At 35.9% G+C, this 20,570-nt stretch overlaps 1 long non-coding RNA gene across 1 annotated transcript; it reads left to right on the top strand.

The window, feature by feature from the left end:
• Window positions 1–6,507: 6,507 nt before the first annotated feature.
• On the top strand, window positions 6,508–7,361 carry LOC107792792 (uncharacterized). Its single transcript, XR_001649610.2, has 3 exons — window positions 6,508–6,720; window positions 6,839–6,932; window positions 7,041–7,361. It is a non-coding gene; the product is annotated as an uncharacterized LOC107792792 (long non-coding RNA).
• The last annotated feature ends 13,209 nt before the right edge of the window (window positions 7,362–20,570 follow it).

Genomic DNA, 20,570 nt, shown 5'->3' with positions numbered 1-20,570 from the left:
TTCTCTTTTAACGTTAGGATACAAATTGGACTTTAATTTTCGTTTATAAAATTACCCACATGAGATATTTATTTTGTATTTCCTTAGTTTTAATTTGTTATCCAATTTTTAGTTTTTTATCTAGTAAAATTTTAATTTTGTAGTCCTATCCATAGTTTGAACGTTTTCACCATAATTTTAATCTAAATCTCAAGTTCAAATCGTATTTCCCTTCTATTTCTAATATTAAATATTTTTAAATTTTTTATTATTGCTATTAAGTTACCTAATATGTAGTATTTTATTTTCTTATTTGGATTTCATTAACATGCCTCTTTATTTAATATCATAATCTATTTATTTCCTTTAATATTATTATATAAATCGATGTATAATTTTTTAATATTGAAAAAAATATTTATTTTATTTAAAATTAATACTTAAACTTATTAAATAGTTTAAATTCATTTAATAATATTTTTAAGCATTATATATTTACTTTATTTTTTAAAACTAATTCTTAATATAAATAACCTTGCATTATCTCTAATTTATTAATATTTTGATATTTTTAATTTTTTTAATCTTTTAAACTTCAGTTATGTGGCCTTATCCACATCATGACCTTTTTATCATACATAACAAAACTTTTTTATATCAAATTTAAATAATTTTTATCCTTTTTTTGTTCTTTATGATAGAAATTTTGATTCTTTCTCTATTCGTTTCTTATTTTGCTATTGTATATTCAATACTTAATATTATTAACGTTGTCATGTGCTTTTTATTAGTTTACCTGAATTTAATATCTAATTTTATCACATTCATTTTAATATAATATAAATAATAAATAAAAATTATTTCACTAGTAACTTTGACTCTATTGCTCATATTCTTAAATATGATTTTTCTTATCATATTAAAAAAAGTCTTACCACAAATTCAAATATATTTTATTCTTCTATTTTCTCCATTGGACCACATTTTCAAAAATCATCTTATACTTTCAAACATAACCTAGCAATACTCAATTTAAATATTAATCATAAAAACTATAATTGCAGCAATATTTTCACTATTATTTTAAGAAATATTTATTTATGTATAAAATATTTATTTGTCCGAATTGTAAACATTAATATAACCTCATTATATAGTAATGTATATTGTTCGTATATAAGGCCAGATACAGAGCTTGTACTCTATCATAACTGAATTATACACAAAATTTAACTAAAGATACCTATAGTAATGTATATTGTTCACAAATAAGGTCAGATACAAAGCTTGTACTAAATAAAAATTATTATTCCAACTTAAAATTAATGTGTACGATACAAAATAAAAATTTAATTAATTCTTTCTCAAAAAAGGATACCTGCCATAATTGAATTATACACAAAATTTTAATAAAAGATACCTACAGTAATGTATATTGCACCCAAATAAGGTCAGATACAAAGCTTGTACTAAATAAAGAATTATTATTTCAACTTAAAATTAATGTGTAAGATACAAAATAAAAATTTAATTAATTCTTTCTCAAAAAAAGGACACCTACCATAATTGAATTATACATAAAATTTTAATTAAAGATACCTACAGTAATGTACATTGTACCAAAATAAGGTCAGTTACAAAGCTTGATCAATTAATTAAAATCCGTCCCTACCATAATATATTTCGTACCTACCATAATTATACGAAAAAAATGTTAACTAAATTATACTACTAATAGAGATTTGTATCATAATTAAAAAATAATTCTTATTGAACTATTACTTCCATTTATAATTCAAATTTTTAATGTTGTCTTAAAATTGCCAAGTGACTTTTTTTTAGCTTGTCACTTGGCTTAACCTCATACTTCACTACTCTCCTTTTAATATAATATAGATTATAATATAATGAAATTTTTACTTCATATAGCAAAGGTTAACACCTTATTTATTTAAATAAATATCATTTAAAAAAATTATATTCTATAGATACCTTTTATTGTTTATAGCAAAATATCTAATTTTGGTTATCTCCTACCCCTAAGCCACTAAATACATTATTCAGTTACATTATTTTCTTTCTCTCTCTACTTTGATACATGTCATTCTCTTCCCCCATTCCCTAAAAACACGATGTTCAATCTCAAAATTTCTTTCACCCACATCACCTACCACATAACATAAACTGCAACAGAACAAATTCACATCAAAATTACATTTTCTAACTTGATTCTTTCTCATTTTCTGTCGGAGTTCACGTTTTATTTGCCAACTTAGATGCCCTAAAACTAGTAGTTTGTGAATTTCGCTTCATTTGTCTCTTCCTTCTTTCCCGTCCAATTCAACTGTGTAAGGGGATCTTGCTCCTTCTGCTACTCAATTTGATTATTTTTTTTTCCTGTTGTTTACTTTGGTGATTTGGTGTTTTTTAGATGGATGATGACGAAGAAGGAGATTTGCTGTACAGAGTTGAAGATATGATTGACTTCTGAAGTTACTGCTAACAAAGGATGATGAGAGACAAGAGGGACATAAGGCCTGTAATTTTGATGTTGATTTTATTTGTAATTTTGATGCGTAGGGATAGTGAGATTCAGGATTTTTGCTCGACGAAGGATTTGCCGGAAATTAGGGTTTGTTCTTGAATAAAGACGACGGAATTTGGGGTTGAGCAACTTGATTTTCTGTTAATATATTTCAATGTATTTTCAACGTATCACACTGTATTTTCATGTATTTCATTGTATTGATTATCTTTTTTTCATTGCAATTCAATGCATCTCGCTGTATTCCACGTATTCATTGTATTCACTGTCTTTTTTTTCATTGTATTTCAATGTATCCCGATGTATTATATGTATTTTTCGGTTGAGAATCCTTTTTATAACTGGAAATACAAAATTTGTGTGTTATAATTGAGTTTGTTGAGTTATATTAGGAGTCTATTATGTTAATTGATCACTTTCCGTTTAAAAATAGTGTAATCCCCTATTTCACGCCGTGAATACAGTCGAATACAATAATCTGTCCAGCTATAATCCTATGTTTCACGCCATGATTACAGTCGAATACACTCGAATACAACAACTGGTTAGCTGGACTTCCCTGATTCACGCCTATTTTTACTACTTTATTCATGAATACAGTAGCTTAAATATATCTAATACAACTTATAACAACAGAAAACGTATCTACAATCTGTAATATAGCAAATGATATCTATAAATAACTAATTACCACTGAAAGATAGTGGTTTATGAAAATTTCTCTATTATAATTGGTCTCTGATTTATGAATTCGGCATCATCCGATATATAATTGTTCAGTTACATGTTGGTTTCGTTCCAACAAGCCTTATAAAATATTAATTAATGCAAGGTTGGGTGGAATGAAATCAAATAATGTATTAGCCACTGTAATGAGGATTTGATTTACCCATAAATAATTTCTTCAATAATGGATCCATTCAAATAAGTTTGAAGAATATAACTTTTATAATATTTGGAATTATATAGGTATGATTTGTTAATCGCCAAAGTGATCGAACCTTTAGGAACAATTAATTTCAATATGATCTGTTATACTAAATTACCCATAAATTTTGATGCTTATAAGCGACACAATGGATTTTCTTTTGTGGGTAAATTTAATTTCTTAATTATAAGATATTTATGGATTGCCCAAAGATTGATTGTTTGCTCTTATAATCATTGAACATTAAGTTGATAATTTGAATGCGCTATTAGTTTTATTTATATATCAAAAGATAGTAAGTATTATTAACTAGTGCATTAAAAAAATATCAAGTTAAGTTAAATATTTAAGCATCATAGTGTCTAAAGTATTATTTTGATAATTCGCCCAAAGGAGGACATCAATATACATTTAACAATACATAAACTATTCTGAATATAATAGTATATTAAAATTTATAACTCAAAGCATTAACAAATGAGCATATTTTATTTGTAGCACTTGCTCTTTACTCGCTCTCTGCTTCTGTTACGACCCTTTAACGAACTCAACTTCTCAGATTGGTGGGAATAGATCAAATTTCATCTCGAAATTTTAGATCTTGATATTGCACTTTATACTGAGAAGCCAACTGCTATTACTGAAACTAGCACTGCTGAAGAAACGTCCTATTTTAAGCACTAGGATAGGTCTAACTAATATTTCTATGAATGAATATTGCGGGCAACATTAAGACTACTTTTCCCAAAACTGAAAGTGCTAAAGAACTTCTGAAACTCGTGGAAGAATGTTTCCAAACTTCTGATAAGTCCCTTCCCGGGACACTAATGGGTACTTGTCATGACCAAAATCTCACGTGTCGTGATGACGCCTATCGCAATACGGGGCTGCATTAAAAGTCATTTCCCTAAGTTCATAGCTCAGCAATGACCTTAAGGACAAGGTCTTTTTGAAGGGAAAGGGATTGTAATGTTCAGACAAGAAAAGGGAAATGTCGATACAAATAAGGAAAGTAGGGTACAACACTTATGAAGGTGAAATTCAAAAATAGCCAGATTTACAACTGGTCGTTCAAAAATAGTCCAGTTTCAACGTAATCGAAATTTAGCCACTTTTCATGTAAAGATAAATCTGAGCGAAAATACTGTTCAAAACCCGAAAAATACGCCAGTATATTATGCTGGAGTTCCAGCATAAGTATACTTGAACTCCAGCATATTATACTGGAGTTCCAAGATAAGTATGCTGGAGTTCCAGCATAAGTACACTAGAACTCCAGCATAATATACTGGAGTTCCAGCAAGTATACCGGTCCAGCATAATATACTGGAATTTGGAGCACCGGTGCTCCAGTCTCCAGTATATTATACTGGAGCAAGCAAAGTATACCGGTCCAACATAATATGCTGGAGTTCATATACAGATGCACCGAACTCCAGTATATTATGCTGGACCAGTCTCTGCTATAGCAAAATAGTGGCTATTTTTCATTGACTTGGTAAACGCTGACTGTTTTTGAATGACCAGTCCGAAAACTAGCTACACCGTGCTATTTTTACCACTTATGAAGAAGGGTCATGGGTCAAATCTTATTGGGTTTCGCTTATTGGGTTTTTTTGAAGAAGCGACTGAAGCCCACTACTACAATTACCCATTAAGCTCAATTAGGATAGTTAGTTAGATAAATAGCAGAATTGGGAGCTGAGGTAGTTAGCTTTTGCCAGTCAGCACATTTCCTAACTACTTTCTCTCTCTACCTTCTCCTCTCTCATATCTTCCTTCTCCCCAATCTCTTTCTTTCTCTTTTCTTCAATTCTTTTAGGTCAATTACAGAGTTTATCTAATTGGGCCATATTGTAATCAATTGAGAGTGTTTGATCAATAAAACTCTGTTTTCTTTCATTGATTCTCATTTCCATTTTTAAGTACATAACAAAATCCCTGCATGCTTTTCTCCCTTTTGATAATCTTTATCCACCATCAAATAACCAAACCAAGAAAAGGTTAAATAATGAGATGGGTCGGCTTGCACTTTACAATTAGTAGGTTTTTGTGTGTGGTCACTTTAATTTCGCTTCATAATTTTGGCAAGATTGTTATTAAGTTTCTTGAGTTTTTTTGTTTTAAACTGAAACGAAATTTCCAGCTTAGACCATAAAAGGGAGAAGTGGAAATGGAGTTGATAATAAAGTGATTGTTAGAATGCAATTGGGATTTGGTTTGTTAACAACCATCTTCTTTTGTTTTTAATCGACCCTAGTAGGAATGTAGGATCATAGTTCATTTTTTCTTCCATCTTTTTTGAAAAAATATAAAGAGTCAGCAAGAATAATTTCTCCTAATAATTAGCAAAAGAAGTGGTCTTTACTGAGTCAATAATATAATGTATAGGCTTGAAACTGATAGTTCTAGAGAAGAGTTGGGCAGCAGTGGACGACTTCCTGCTTTAGAAGAAACAATAGATGAAGTGAAAAAACTACAAAAATAAGACTTTTTTAAAATTTAATGGGCTAAGCAAATACGGGGCATTTGCATGTATACCCGTTTTTTGTGTCACGTTTTAACTTGTGCCCGTTTTACAAAAAAATTTGCAAGCGTACCCGCTTTTTCGCATAACTTCAGCATACGGGGCTGAAGTAGCAAAGGCAATCACGCAAAACTTCAGCATTCTAGTAGCCGGGCCTGAAGTTCAGCTCTAGAGCTGAAGTTTTTGTTTTTGTAACTGGCGAACTTCAGCTCTAGAGCTGTAGTTTTTGTTTTGTAACTGGCGAACTTCAGCTCTAGCACTGCACCACAATTAGCAATAATTTTTTAAGAAAAATAGTGTACATCTTCTCAGCTCAAACACGAATAAACATACAAATTTAATTCACGCTTCATAGCTTTCTTTCTTATGTTATTTACTAACATTTGGGAAACTACCAGATTTTGGGTTTTCGTCTTAGCTTTTTTGACCGAAGATGTCCACTCATACATACGTTGTATTGACTCTGATGCAAGTGCGTTAGAAGCACTACTGTAACGCACAATAAAATGGGTATTTTAGGAGGGATGAGTTTCTTCATCACAACTACAAATTAACATATCTCAAAACATTTATTTCTATATTTAAACAAACATTGTGGTACGTTAAATTTGCAATATCCAGAAATGAAGAAGGTTGCTGTATTCTATTGTCTTCTTGTAATAATTCTCATGTTATCAATGGATGAGTGGTGTCTACAAAGCCAAGCCAGGATTTTGGAGCTGTCCCCTATCAAATCCGAAGGTAAATGTAGTTAAAGTGTATGTACGACCAACTTATCTGAAAGTTTAAGCTTTTATAAAGAATTTATTTCTATTTATTTAATCATATTTTCAATGATGTTTATTCCTACATATGCCAGAAGAAGATAGGAATGATTTAGTCCGAGGTCGCAGTAACAGGGTGACTTGGAGCAATACCTATCCTTCCCCTAATCCAAATATGAGAAGTCATTAGTATGGTTCTAAGAGACCCTTAATTAATTTTTCTTTCTTCTTCTTCTTCTTCTTTTATTCTATTCTTGAAAAATTGCTAAACTGTAAATTCCCTCAATGTGTACGCAGTGGATGTGGTGACAATTGCTTTTAGGGCTGCTGAGGATGGGCATGGGAAATACTTTTGAAAATTTGGGAGGAGATCGGACAAAATGGCATCTAGCTGTTTGGATTGTGTATTCCTATATTGTATTCTATTTTATTGTTATTTTAAATAAAATATTTTGTTATTGTTACTTAAATGTTGTATTGTTAAATTCATTAATATGTGACCATAAAAAGACTCATATGTGACAGAATTATTGTGTTAGTTTTTATTTTTTTATTTTTTCTTTTGTACTCCATTTTTATTTATGTGAACTCATTTGACTGGGCACGGAGTTTAGGAAAAAAAAGAAGACTTTTGAATTTGTGATGTAAAATGAGGCACATATATTTTATGTGATTATAAATCATTGCATAAAGGTAAATTATTTCCAAATAGAAAATAGTCATTCTTTATAACTCCTTTACCTAAGTTTGTCTTCATTTTTAGGTCACCCCCTTCGTCAGTATTACTCGATCTTGTCACTATACATGTACTCTTTCGAGCTACTTTTTAGTTGAGGTGTTTGTCGGTCGGTATGATATGGTATTTAGATATTTCGGTTCGATATTTTTGGTATTCGATTTTTTTAAAATACTATATCAATACCATACATAATTAAATTCGATATGGTTCAGTTTTTCTCCTTTCAGTTTCGATTTATTCGGTTCGGTAACTTTGATTTGAATACTAACTAGTGCATAGAGTCATAGACTGTAATGTTCTTAAATAAAGTACTCAAAAGTACAAAATTAAAAATGTTTATTGACAAAAGTTTTGTCCAAAACCAGCAAATATCAACCAAGAGAGAGAAAATTGTAAATAAAGGAATAAATTTAATCATTAGAAATGTTTTGTTACTTGCTTAGAGTTAATTGATGAACATAAAGAAAAAAAGAAAGTAAAATTTTATATTTTTTTTATTTATGTTATAATTAATAATATGCATATTGTGTAATATATATATATATATATATATATATATATATATATATATATATATATATATATATATATATATATATACACACATATCGATTGTCATGACCCAAATCCAACTAGTCATGATGGTACCTAACCCAACCCGTTAGGTAAGCCAATTAATAATATCCAATTTCAATGAAATTAATAAAACCAACAGATAAAAAAATTATCTGAATCTTACATATTCCCCAAGGGCTGGTAGTACAAATGATCTTCTAAGAATAGAATTTACAAAGTTGGTATGAAATAAATACATCATCTGTTCAAAAATTACATAAAACAGAGTTTTAAGAATATAAGGCTACCATGAACAAGAGACAACTACAACCGGAATAGCAGGTGCGTCTTCAATTCTAACTCCCGTCGATCACAACAACATCAACAGCCAACATCTACACGCAAGGTGCATAAGTGTAATATGAGTACAACCGACCTCATGTACTCAATAAGTAACAAACCTAACCTTAGGTTGAAAGTAGTGACGAGCTGGAACAAAGGTCGGGTCCAACACCAATAGCCAACAACAGTTCATAACAACGTAAAACAAGTAATAAAAGGAGTAACTCAGAGATAAAATGCTCAACTTTTTCATAGTTCCCGAGTATATCAGTGAAAACCCAAATCCTTTATCGAAATCGTCGAAATATGAGTAAGTTTGAAAACTGTAATTTTTACCATAAATCTTTTCAACAATAAATAAGATGTTTCATTTTCTTTCCAGATAGCAAGTGTAAAATACATCTCTATGCCCATATGTCAATATGTGTGAGAAGTCATGAATGACATGATACCATACAACATGAGGAAAAAATGCGTCTCTATGCCTGTATGTCAAGTGTGCATGCCAAATGCGATGCGACTCAGTGATAAAACCATATGAAAACTCTCAGAATATCAATTCATTCAGTCCTCCCAGTCACTCAGTCCTCATAGTCACTCAGTCCTCACAGCCATTCAATCCTCCCAATCACTCGGCACTCGTACTCAGTAGGTACTTACGCTCACTGGGGGTGTGTACAGACTCCGGAGGGGTTCCTTCAGCCCAAGCGCAATAATCTGCACAGACAACTCACGTGCTATGGTAACAATATCCTCACAATCAAGGCCCTCAGCCTCACTTAGTCATCAATCTCTCTCTCTCTCACGGGCTCACAATGTCATGAAACTAGCCCGAAAATAATGATATGATGTATCAATAAATAACAACAGAGACTAAGATATGATATGTAATTAATGAATATGACCGAGTATGAAATTTCAATGAAATCAACAAGTTAATCGCAAAAAACGACCACTATGGGTCCCAACAGTACCAGCATATAGCCTAAACATGATCTCTAGTATGATTGGCAACTCAATTACTTTAGTATGTAGAGATTTCATGGTTACATATATGTTTAGGTAACTACACACTATCACGGAAATAACAGAGTCACAACTTACACTGTGCACGCCCACACGCCTCTCACATAGCATGTGCGTTACTTCAACACTAATCACATAATACATAATTCGGGGTTTTATACCCTTAGCACTAAGTTTAGAAGTGTTACTTACCTCGAAAAAGCCAATTCCAATACTGAGCAAGCCAAGCGATGCTAAAAAAATGTCGTCACGCGCGTACCGACCTCCGAACGGCTCAAAACTAGCCAAAAGCAACTCAAATAAATCAAACAACGCCCAAGGAAACACTTCCAAATGATAAAGATCGAATCCTTAATCAAAAACCCAAAATTGGCCAAAATTTCAAAACCCAGGCCGCACCTCGAAACCCGACGAAACTCACAAAATATGACAACCCATTTAATTATGAGTCCAACCATACTGGTTTCACTCAAATCCGACTCCAAATCGATGTTTAAAACTCGAAAATTTACATTATAAAACTTTGGGCTAAAACCCCCAAATTTTCTCTTTTGGAACCCTCAATCAAATGCCAAAAACGAAGATAGATTCATGATATAAAATCAAAAATGAGTAAAGAACGCTTACCCCGGTCCACATGATGAAAATTGCTCCAAGAATCACCTCAATCTGAGCTCCAAATCTCCAAAATGTAAAAAATATGGCCAATACCCTCAAAATAAAGTACTTCATAATCTGCCCAGGTATTCCTCTTATGCGAATGCGAAAAATCCATCGCGTTCGCGATGAACAAAATCATACCAGCACAAAAAGACTATGTGTTTGCGGCATAGACCTCGCGAACGCGATGTACAACAGGACCAACCCTTCACGAACGCGACTGCTACTTCGCGAACGCGAATATATTCCCTCCAACTCCTCAGCTTCAACTCTATGCGAACACGACACCCCATCACGAATGCGGAACACTGTCACGCCTCCTTTTTCATTGCACCCCAGAAGGGTATATAAGAGAGTTTTTCCAATTTAAGTGACAATTGAAACGAGATTATTTTATTTTTAAAAAATTAGAGTCGCTATTTGGGATAATTTTATGGTGTCCCAAGTCACTGGTTTAAATTCCGAATCGAGGAAAAGATTGACTCTTATTTATGGTCTGCGAATACAGAAACCCGGGTAAGAAATTCTGTTAACCGGGGAGAAGGTGTTAGGCATTCCCGAGTTTCGTGTTTCTAGCATGGTCTCTCAACTGTTACAATTGGCCTATTTACTTGATTTTAGTACATGTTTTAGCTCATGGTGCAATTTTAACTTTAGAACCGCTTTTGATTAATTATTTTTTAAGAAAGATTCAACGTCATCCAAAACACGTCTTGAACCACGTCACATAAATGCACCCGCGGTCCCCGATATATTTTATCTAACATTGTGAGATTTGGATATGGGTCACATAAATGCACACCCGAGGTTAAGGAAATTAATTTAAATAGCATGCCTAAAGCAACTACACACTTTCAGGTTTGCGAGGGCCATGGAAAAATCAATTGATGGCACACCTCGATTTTAAAAGAGTTAAAAATTAATTAAGTGAAGGTCATGGGTTTTGGGATTTTATTCAACATGGCACACCTCAATTACTCCAAAAAACAAACGCTGACCCCCCAGTAAAGCGCCAACCAATCTTCCTAAATTCCAAACCAAGTTCAATTATGATGAATGCTTATTCACCTAATCTATTTGGCAACTAACAAGAAACGCACATATGGAATCTAAAACCATGAATATTACCACTAATGGCAATTTTAAAGCTAATGAAGAGAAATCAGAAATCAGCATGGCATCATGATAATTTTTCAAGCTAAGAACAAATCAACCCATAAACATATAAACAGTGCACCAATAATGTAAGCTCGATAACATTAAACATCACGCCATGCACGAAATAAAAGATTAAAAGTAGAAATGGACCTTGATTGAAGAAATTTCAAATTTGTAATACACAAAGAAACTCTACAACGTTCCAATAGCAGTTACTACAGCAACACTAGATCCATGATCGAAAACCTTATCGGAACCACGAGCGGATCAACCAGAAATGGACGAACCAAGACTTTGTCAAACCAGCAATGAAATCTAACAAAGGAAGCTAAACATAGCTTTTTTTTTAAAGATATTTTTGTGGAATTGGGATTTGTCTTTATTTTATAAAAGAATATGAGATTTCAAAGGCAACAAAATGAGAAGTGAAGTTATTGTCTCCTTTTAACTTTTGGTCTGTTCCTCTCCATTTTCCCTTTTCTGTTTCTGTTTTACCCTCCGTTCCTTTTTTTTTGTTCTTATGCGTATGTGTTTCAGGCAGATCATCGTCGAAAGGGATTGGGGGTGCGGCAGGGTCTTGTAGGTGTGGTGAAGGGAACAAGAAGAAGCAGCGATGGGTGCTCTGTCGCTGAGGGATGGCTTCCTTTTTTTGTTAAGGGGATTGGAAATATCGTCCCTTTTTGATTTTAGGAGTTAGGTGTTAGTTTATAGGGGTAGGAATTATGTTAGGTCAAATGGAGAATGGGGTATGAGCTCAATGTTTTGGACTTAAAGGGATTTAGGTCATGAATTTGGGCTAATTAACTTTGGGGTAGGAAGACTAAATCAAAATCCTTTTTTTCTTTTCCTTTGATTTTAAAAATGAATTAAAAATAACTTTATAAAGATACTAGTATATTTAAGATAATAAAAATGTTTAGAGAAGACATATAATTACCACATTAATGAAATTTAAATATTACTCAATATATACTAAAATGTAAAATATTTTTTGAACTTTTCTTCTTATCTTTTTTGGAAAATAAAATGCCAAGACTATTTTTGTATTTTTCAAAAATAAAACTAACTAGACAAAATATCAACTATCTAGAATAAGGGAAAATATTTTTGTAGTTTTTTTTAGATAAAATAAAGTAAAGAGAGCGATACTAAACCTAAACTGAATATTTACGCTAAAATATGAAAAATCTTGGAGAAGGTCAAAAATTATATGTCTACAGCTGTCCTCTTTGACTGGAAATATGAAGTATTTCCGATAAAGAACGACTAGACAAGTTTTTTGACCCGAACCTTATTTAAGGAGACCAAAACTAAGAGAAAGGAGAATGTGACCGAGCCCTGACATCTGAGCTGCCTACATATCCTTGGCTATAAAGGAATCAGGTCACCTGTAGTTCAGAGGTGAATGAGGTGATGGAGTATGCCGAGGTGGAGAGCCGGTCGAGGTGCCGTTCCGCTGAGGTTCCTGTCCGCGGTCCCGTTATTACATCAAAATCAAAAATAAAAAAGACTAACTAAGCCTATCAACTACGAGTTACAAGATTCCTATCTATGAGTCTTCTGAAGCTTGATCTTGAGTCTTGGTTGGTTCTTCAGGCGGACCCTGATCTGAATCTTGATGCTTGTTAGCCGCAGGTGTTGGTTCAATCTTCTTCAGCTTTTCAAACCAAGACGGGACATACAGAGCTTGTGACCTCAACTCTGTCTTGAGCAGCTCACATCTTTCATTAACTTCTACATTTGGATTCACTTCTTGTCTTTCTTTTTGTTTTTTTCTTTTTATTCTGGATTGCGACTAACTTCTGTTGATCATCTTGGACTGCTGATTCGCATTCTTGACGCGAGCTTCTTTTGTTGCTGACCCGAATTGCATTCTGAATTGAATTCCCCTTTTTTTTCCAGGTGGGCGCCTGATTGCTGAACTTGAACCGTCTTCTCTTGTTACTTGACACTATTTTCCCTTACACCTTGAACCATTTTCACTTGAAACTTGAACTGTCTTCCTTAGAAACTGCTTTCCCTTGAAACTTGAGTTGTCTTCCCTCGAAACTGCTTTCCCTTGAAACTTAAGTTGTCTTCCTTCGAAACTGCTTTCCCTTGAAACTTGAGTTGTCTTCCCTTGTTCTCCAGGTGGGCGCCTGATTACAACAAAACAAACAAAACAAAACAAATTTTCCTGCCCCAGTTTGATATTGGGAACATCTGTGAGTGTTAACAAAACTATAAATCACCTGCGCTGCTGATGAACGATTGTCACACCTCCTTTTTCCGCGCCCGAGGGGGCACAGGGGAGTTTTTTCCAATTAAAGGACAATCGAAACGGGATTTATTTGTTTATTTCAGAGTCGTCACTTGGGAGTTTTAGGGTGTCCCAAGTCACCAATTTTAATCCCGAATCGAGGAAAAGAATGACTCTATATTACAGTCTGCGTACCAGAAATCCGGATAAGGAATTCTGTTAACCCGGGAGAAGGTGTTAGGCATTCCCGAGTTCCGTGGTTCTAGCACGGTCGCTCAACTGTTATATTCGGCTTATTTATCTGATTTTAAATACAATATGAACTTATGTGCAAAAATTAATTTTAAACCGCTTTTATCATTTACTGTTATTTTATAAGACTTGCAACGTTGTGAAAACATATCTCGAACCACGTTGCATCAATGCACCCGTGATTGTTGACATATTTCGACTTGGTTGAGATTTGGATTTGGGTCACATCAATGTGCACCCGAGTTTAGGGAAATTAAATTATTAAAGGCACGCCTAAAGCGACTAGCGTATTTATTTTGGGTAGGACCGTGGAATTTTACTAAACGGTCCATCCCGAAGTCTAAGCAATTTTTAAAGCAAATATTTACTGAGGGCCCCGCAATTTGTATTTTATTTGGTGAGGCTCATCTCATTCCTTTTTTTTTAATGAAATTGCAACGTCATGGACACGCATCTCGAACCACGTCACAATCAATATACCCGTGATTAGAAATACATTTCGAATCCGTCGAGATTTGGATTTGGGTCACATAAATGTGCACCCGAGTTTAAGAAGGTAAGGTTTATTAAAGCGTGTCCTAAAGAGACTAACGTGTTGTTATTTTAGGAGGGTTGTGAGATTTGCTAAACAACCCGTCCTGGGAACTAAATGCTTCAATAATATACATTTAACAAGGGCCCCGCATCTGCACGTTTTGTTTATTTTCATCGAGGCTCATCTCGTTCTTATTTTAAAAGGATATCCTATAGCAACTACGTTTCTTGTCGTGTTCGTCTCTATCAATTGAAAAAAGTAGATAGTCCTAATTAATTACATGCTTGCAAGTTGTTTGTAATGGAATTCGGAAATGCTTAACAACAAAAAAAATCGGGACCGAAGCTGCGTGCACAGTCGTCCAAACAAATAATCATGGGCCCAAATCCAGCCCACGCGCGGTTGGCCAGACCTGGGCCACTGCTCGCTCGATGCGGGCCTGCCTGGTCTGTCTTCGACCTGGGCTCGACCTTCATGAGGTTGAGGCCCTGAATTTGTGTTCTTTATCTTGAAACATGGTTTTAAGAGTTATATATGGCAATTTATTGGAAAGGAAAGAACTTAATTTACAGTGTACAAATTTCATGCTTGGACTACATTATAGCATATATGGCAAAGTAAACTAAATCTGATATGCAACCTAATTCATTGAGACCACTTTTATCTAACAGCATACATATACAATTATCATTCGATACCCTATATTGACATCAACTAGGCTTGTAAGCTAACTTCAGTATCCCAAAATATGAGCTATTAGACATTACATGACATTCAACACAACAGTACATGTATATAAACAACATTTGCAGATCTTCTCTTTTATACTCATTGCTCAAACTTTCGAGTTACATTGGTAGTGTAATTGTGTACCTGGTATAGAGGACAAAGAAGGAAGGAATGATCAGCTGGGTAGTATGCAGTAAACACAGCAACAACAACCAAACAGTAACAACACAACAGCAAACCAACAGCCACAAATGCTCTCCACAGTCCAACAGACAAATAGCAACAGTTTCCAGAGCAACAGAAACCACAGGTGGTCGAGGCCCAAACAAACAATCCCAGAAAAAGATTAATGAACCAGTAGAAAATCCAAGATACCAAATGTGACAGCAACAGAAAAACCCAATAACCACAAAGCTCAGCTAATACCCGATACAGTTCCAGCAATCAGGAAGACTAAGACTCGAACCACAACACACAGAAAACTCAGTATAGTAACAATCGCAGCAGAAACACACAGCCTTTCTCTTAATGGAACAGTAATGACCCTAGTTAGAATAACTGGCTTGGCTAGAATAGCCCAACCAATTTAGCTCCTCGTGCAGTTTTGGGCAGTGATTGGTTAAAGTGTTCTGAAAATTTCCCCTTTTTGTTTTCTCTTTTTCTGAAGACTAAAAGTCCACCCCTCTTTCAGTTCTCAAATGGCCTATTTATAAGCCATAGTGACCAAGTGCAGCTAAGCTGCCCCCCCATCTGCAACTTGCAGCCTGCCCATACCCTGTTAAAGCCCATGCCTAAGCATCTTTTGGTGCCAGCCCCTTTGGTTCCCCACGCCTGGCTTTGTTTAATCAAGAGTGATGGGCTCATTTTATTATTCATTTTAAGCCCCATACCCTTGTGTCTTGTTCCCCATTGTCACTAGGTTAATCATATTTTAATTACCACTTGACATATTCTGAAATTATCCCCTAATCAGACCCTGTCTTATGCCAAGATTACCCTTATACCTTGCATATTACTGTATTACCCTAACTCTTAATAGTTAGTATATAAACCTCTCTGATTTCAGCCAAAACCTGAATACTAGCTAATTAAACTCAAACTGCTTTCAGGCTGATTTGTTAGATCCCTAAAGCTAATTGCCAATTCTCTGCCTGAGTTCAAACAACGATTCAAGCTTTAAGCAAACAGGGGTGCCAATCAAATGGTATGAGTTGGCCACATTTGGAGCCAAGCCTGACCAACTCACAACCAATTGATCCAATATGCAGTCAAGGGTGTACACTATAATCGACGTGCTACTATATCAAGCTTACAAACATCATAAAATAAAAGAAACAGGCACAGTAATCGTACTGCAATGTATACTCCTGATTTTTCAATATTTCAAGTGAATTCAGTTGACGACACTTATTTAGATGACTACACAAACTATAATATACAGCAAACAACCAATAAAACCAACAAACAAACTTATCATTAACTTAAAACGGACACAAACAAGGGCAGATGAGTCACAAAACAAAACAAACCAGAACATGAACGACAGATAGATTTTAGGAGGACAAAAAGAAAAAGGAAAAATACCTCAGGGGAATGAAACTAAGATCGACACAAGCTCGAACTTGGACCAGGTTATTTGGGGTCTAATGGAATTTAACCGAAGTGTTCTCAACTGAGAACACTTTGGTAAAAGTCTGCTAGACCCTGATCCTGCCACTGATTCGAACAAAACCCATAGATCTGAATCCTAGGGCTCTTGAGGTTCGATTTGGGAACCGTTCAATTCTAGTCAGATTCGAACGGAACCAAAGCCACTCAGGGGGTGAGGGAGGTCAGGAGGGGCTGTGGTGTGAGTTTGGGGTCAATCGGTGTAGATCTAGTTTGTGCTCGAATCTTCGTTTGAAGATTCGAGAGGCTACGGGTTGATTCGAGGTGAGCGGTTAACGGATTTGTGTTCAGGGTGGCTGGGTGCATCGGGGATGTTATTTTGGTGGTCATCGGAATCCGAGTGGCCGGGGTTACAGAGGAGGAACCTAAGGTTTCTTAGGTTTTGAGAGGAGGGGGGTTCGGGGACGAAGGTGAACAGTGGGGCTAGGGGGGTTTGGTTTGGGGCGTGGGGGTAAGGGGTCAGGTTTATATACGATCTAGGGGTTTAGATCCTGGCCGTTGGATCAAACGAGACCTATGGCCAGGATCTATTCACTTAGGGAAAACGGTGTCGTTTGGGTTTTGGTAGTGGGTGAGACCGGGTAAGGTTGGATCGGGTCAAAACTGGGCGGGTTTAGGGGAATGGCCTAGGTCCGTTGGATCAAGGGGTTGGACGGCTCAGATCACCTTCCTAAGACGACGTCGTTTGGGGTCCTGTTGGGGCAGCCTGATTTGGCCTGGGTTTTGGTGCTGGTTTGGGCCTGCTTTGTTTCATTTCTTCTTTGGCCCAAACCGGTTTTCTTTCACTCTTTTGCTTTCTTTCTTTTTTTTTTCATTTTTCTTTTAAAACAAAAATAAAAATAATAGATAATAAAACAACGAAATTAAAACTAAACAACAATGTAACATTTTAACACAATTATCACAAAGATATTTAAGTAAGTTAACTAAAAGCCTAGAACGAACGATGCACACATATATATATATTTTTTGAATTTTCTTTTACCGACACATAGTTTTGTATTTTTGTTTGATAGTGACTGGATGCAAAATGGACAGACACACAAATGACCAACAACACATGTTACGGAAAGATCGAAAAATTGTGCAGCGAAGCCATTTGTCACTATTTTTTATTTTCTTTTGGAGCGATCGTCCGTGAAGCAAAAATCACGTGCTTACAGCTGCCCCTCTTTGCACGAAGACACGAAGGGTTTTCGCGCAAAGATAAAGCGAGCGATTTTTGCCCGTCCGAATACTCCGTGTGAAGCATTTTTTTTTTTTGAAAAAGATTTGACCGAACCTTTGCTTCAGAGGTTTCCTACATATCCTGGGCTAAACAAGAATCAGGTCAATGTAGTTCGGGAAATTTTGGTAGCTGGGACTACCGTATGACCGTAGTGTTTGCTGTTGTTGTGCGTTATTGTATGCTGCTGTAAGATGCTATTGCTCAACCGATCTCCCTGTTACATTGCTCTAAAAGAAAAAACAAGAAGCTAAGCTAGACTGAGGATCATGAGATCTTATCCATCTTCAACTTGTTCTTGTTGCCTTGCTTTCTTGCCGGCTAACGCTTTCCTCCGATGCCTTTATTTTGTGAACTTGGAGATGATGCTGGTCCTTCACCTTTTCTGAATGTCAGTTCTCATCACTTTGCTTGATTTGCTGGGAACATGGCCTTCTTCCTTAAATCTTTCAATGGTTTCTTCAGCGGTATGGCTTTTCATCAGAATTGTTATACTGGGCATGCTACAACGTTCCCAAACTGCTTATTTTGAGACGCGTTCCTTTTTTCTTTTGAATTGCGCGCTTGCCTCTGCAGTTGTCTACTTCTTGGTGCTGGGGATTTTATTGTTTCCCGTTTGGGGATCTTTGTTGTACCCTTCCGTCTTCAGGTGGGGTGACTGATTCCAAAATCTAGAGCTAGAAGTATTCCCGCATTATACTAGTGGGCGACCTAGAACTTAAAAGTATTCCCTCATTATACTGGTGGGAGACCTAGAACTTAAATGTATTCCCGCATTATACTGGTGGGCGACCTAGAACTTAAATGTATTCCCGCATTATACTGGTGGGTGACCTAGAACTTAATGTATTCCCGCATTATATTGGTGGGCGACCTAGAACTTAAATGTATTCCCGCATTACACTAGTGGACGACCTAGAACTTAAATGTATTCCCGCATTATACTGGTGGGCGACCTAGAACTTAATGTATTCCCGCATTATACTGGTGGGCGACCTAGAACTTAATGTATTCCCGCATTATACTGGTGGGCGACCTAGAACTTAATGTATTCCCGCATTATACTGGTGGGCGACCTAGAAATTAAATGTATTCCCGCATTATACTGGTGGGCGACCTAGAACTTAATGTATTCCCGCATTATACTGGTGGGCGACCTAGAACTTAAATGTATTCCCGCATTATACTGGTGGGCGACCTAGAACTTAAATGTATTCCCGCATTATACTGGTGGGCGACCTAGAACTTAATGTATTCCCGCATTATACTGGTGGGCGACCTAGAACTTAAATGTATTCCCGCATTATACTGGTGGGCGACCTAGAACTTAAATGTATTCCCGCATTATACTGGTGGGCGACCTAGAACTTAATGTATTCCCGCATTATACTGGTGGGCGACCTAGAACTTAAATGTATTCCCGCATTATACTGGTGGGCGACCTAGAACTTAAATGTATTCCCGCATTATACTGGTGGGCGACCTAGAACTTAAATGTATTCCCGCATTATACTGGTGGGCGACCTAGAACTTAATGTATTCCCGCATTATACTGGTGGGCGACCTAGAACTTAATGTATTAAAATTGCTTCCCCGTTCTTCCGAGAAAATTTCGACAATTGGCAGAAAATTTTCTGCCCCGGTTTTCGGTGACTTCCCTGGCGTTGCATCTCGCTGTCATCATCAATCCTTTGCTTTCCTGCAGCAGACAAAAGGATTTAATTAGTTTTCATCGTGGTGGTAGAGGGTGCCTTTCTGGCGGATGATTTTCCTTTCGTCCCCTTTTCTTGCTCTTTGTTCCCATAATTGGTTGGCGGGCAAAGTTGCCTGTTGGGGGTCTCTATCCTGCTGGGGATTGGTTTTCAATTTATCCCCTTTTCTGCTTTCTCTTTAAACACATGATGTGGGAGTCTGCTTCTAACTCCCGAAACCACTCCCTTTTGGAGCTTACTTCTTCCAAAATTTCCGGGCACAATCACTGCATTGCCCGGGACCGGACTTTAAGACTGTTTGTATTATCCTGCATTGGATGAATTCCCCTTTGGTTCCTGGTAGTAAGCTTTGAAAAATCCTTTCAAGACACATTTTAGGAAAAGAAATAAAAGATATGGAAAGGAGAAAATCTTTCTGAACCAATATTTTTTGTGGGAGGAGACAATCAAAAGAACTTATCTGGAGGACACAACTGGTCCCTGTGATCATGGCGTGCACCATAGATTCCCGACCCAGTCTATTTGTATCAATTGATTTGCCCGATGGTTTGACTTGCTGGGGATGATAAAGGAGTGTTCCTTTCGTTTCGAATGTGGTAGTTTCGCTGATCTGTCTCGTCGCCTCATAGTGCCCTTCGAGGGGTTTTCACTAATGAGACTCTCTCTTTTCTCTCATCTCCCGGCGCCTTATGGTGCCTGTGAGGATTTTCACCAATAAGACTCTCTCATTTCATATCCCTCATCTTACATCGCCTCTCGGTGCCTGCGAAGGTTTTCACCGATGAGACTCTCTCATTTTATTTCTTTCGAGGAATCGGGGCGTTGTAGATACGACCCTCTCTTCTGGAGATTCCTTCGACTATCAATTCATTTCCAGTCTTACGATCCTCTTCTTTGCTGGGGATTGGTGTATTATTCTCGGTCTTATTTGCCTGACTTGACATCTCTTGAACATTGATCGGGAGGTCTTTGGGACGTTGATGTTGG

Source organism: Nicotiana tabacum, chromosome 8 (genome assembly GCF_000715075.1).
Source record: "Nicotiana tabacum cultivar K326 chromosome 8, ASM71507v2, whole genome shotgun sequence".
NCBI lineage: Eukaryota > Viridiplantae > Streptophyta > Magnoliopsida > Solanales > Solanaceae > Nicotiana > Nicotiana tabacum.
This window is presented reverse-complemented; position numbering and strand designations above follow the sequence as displayed.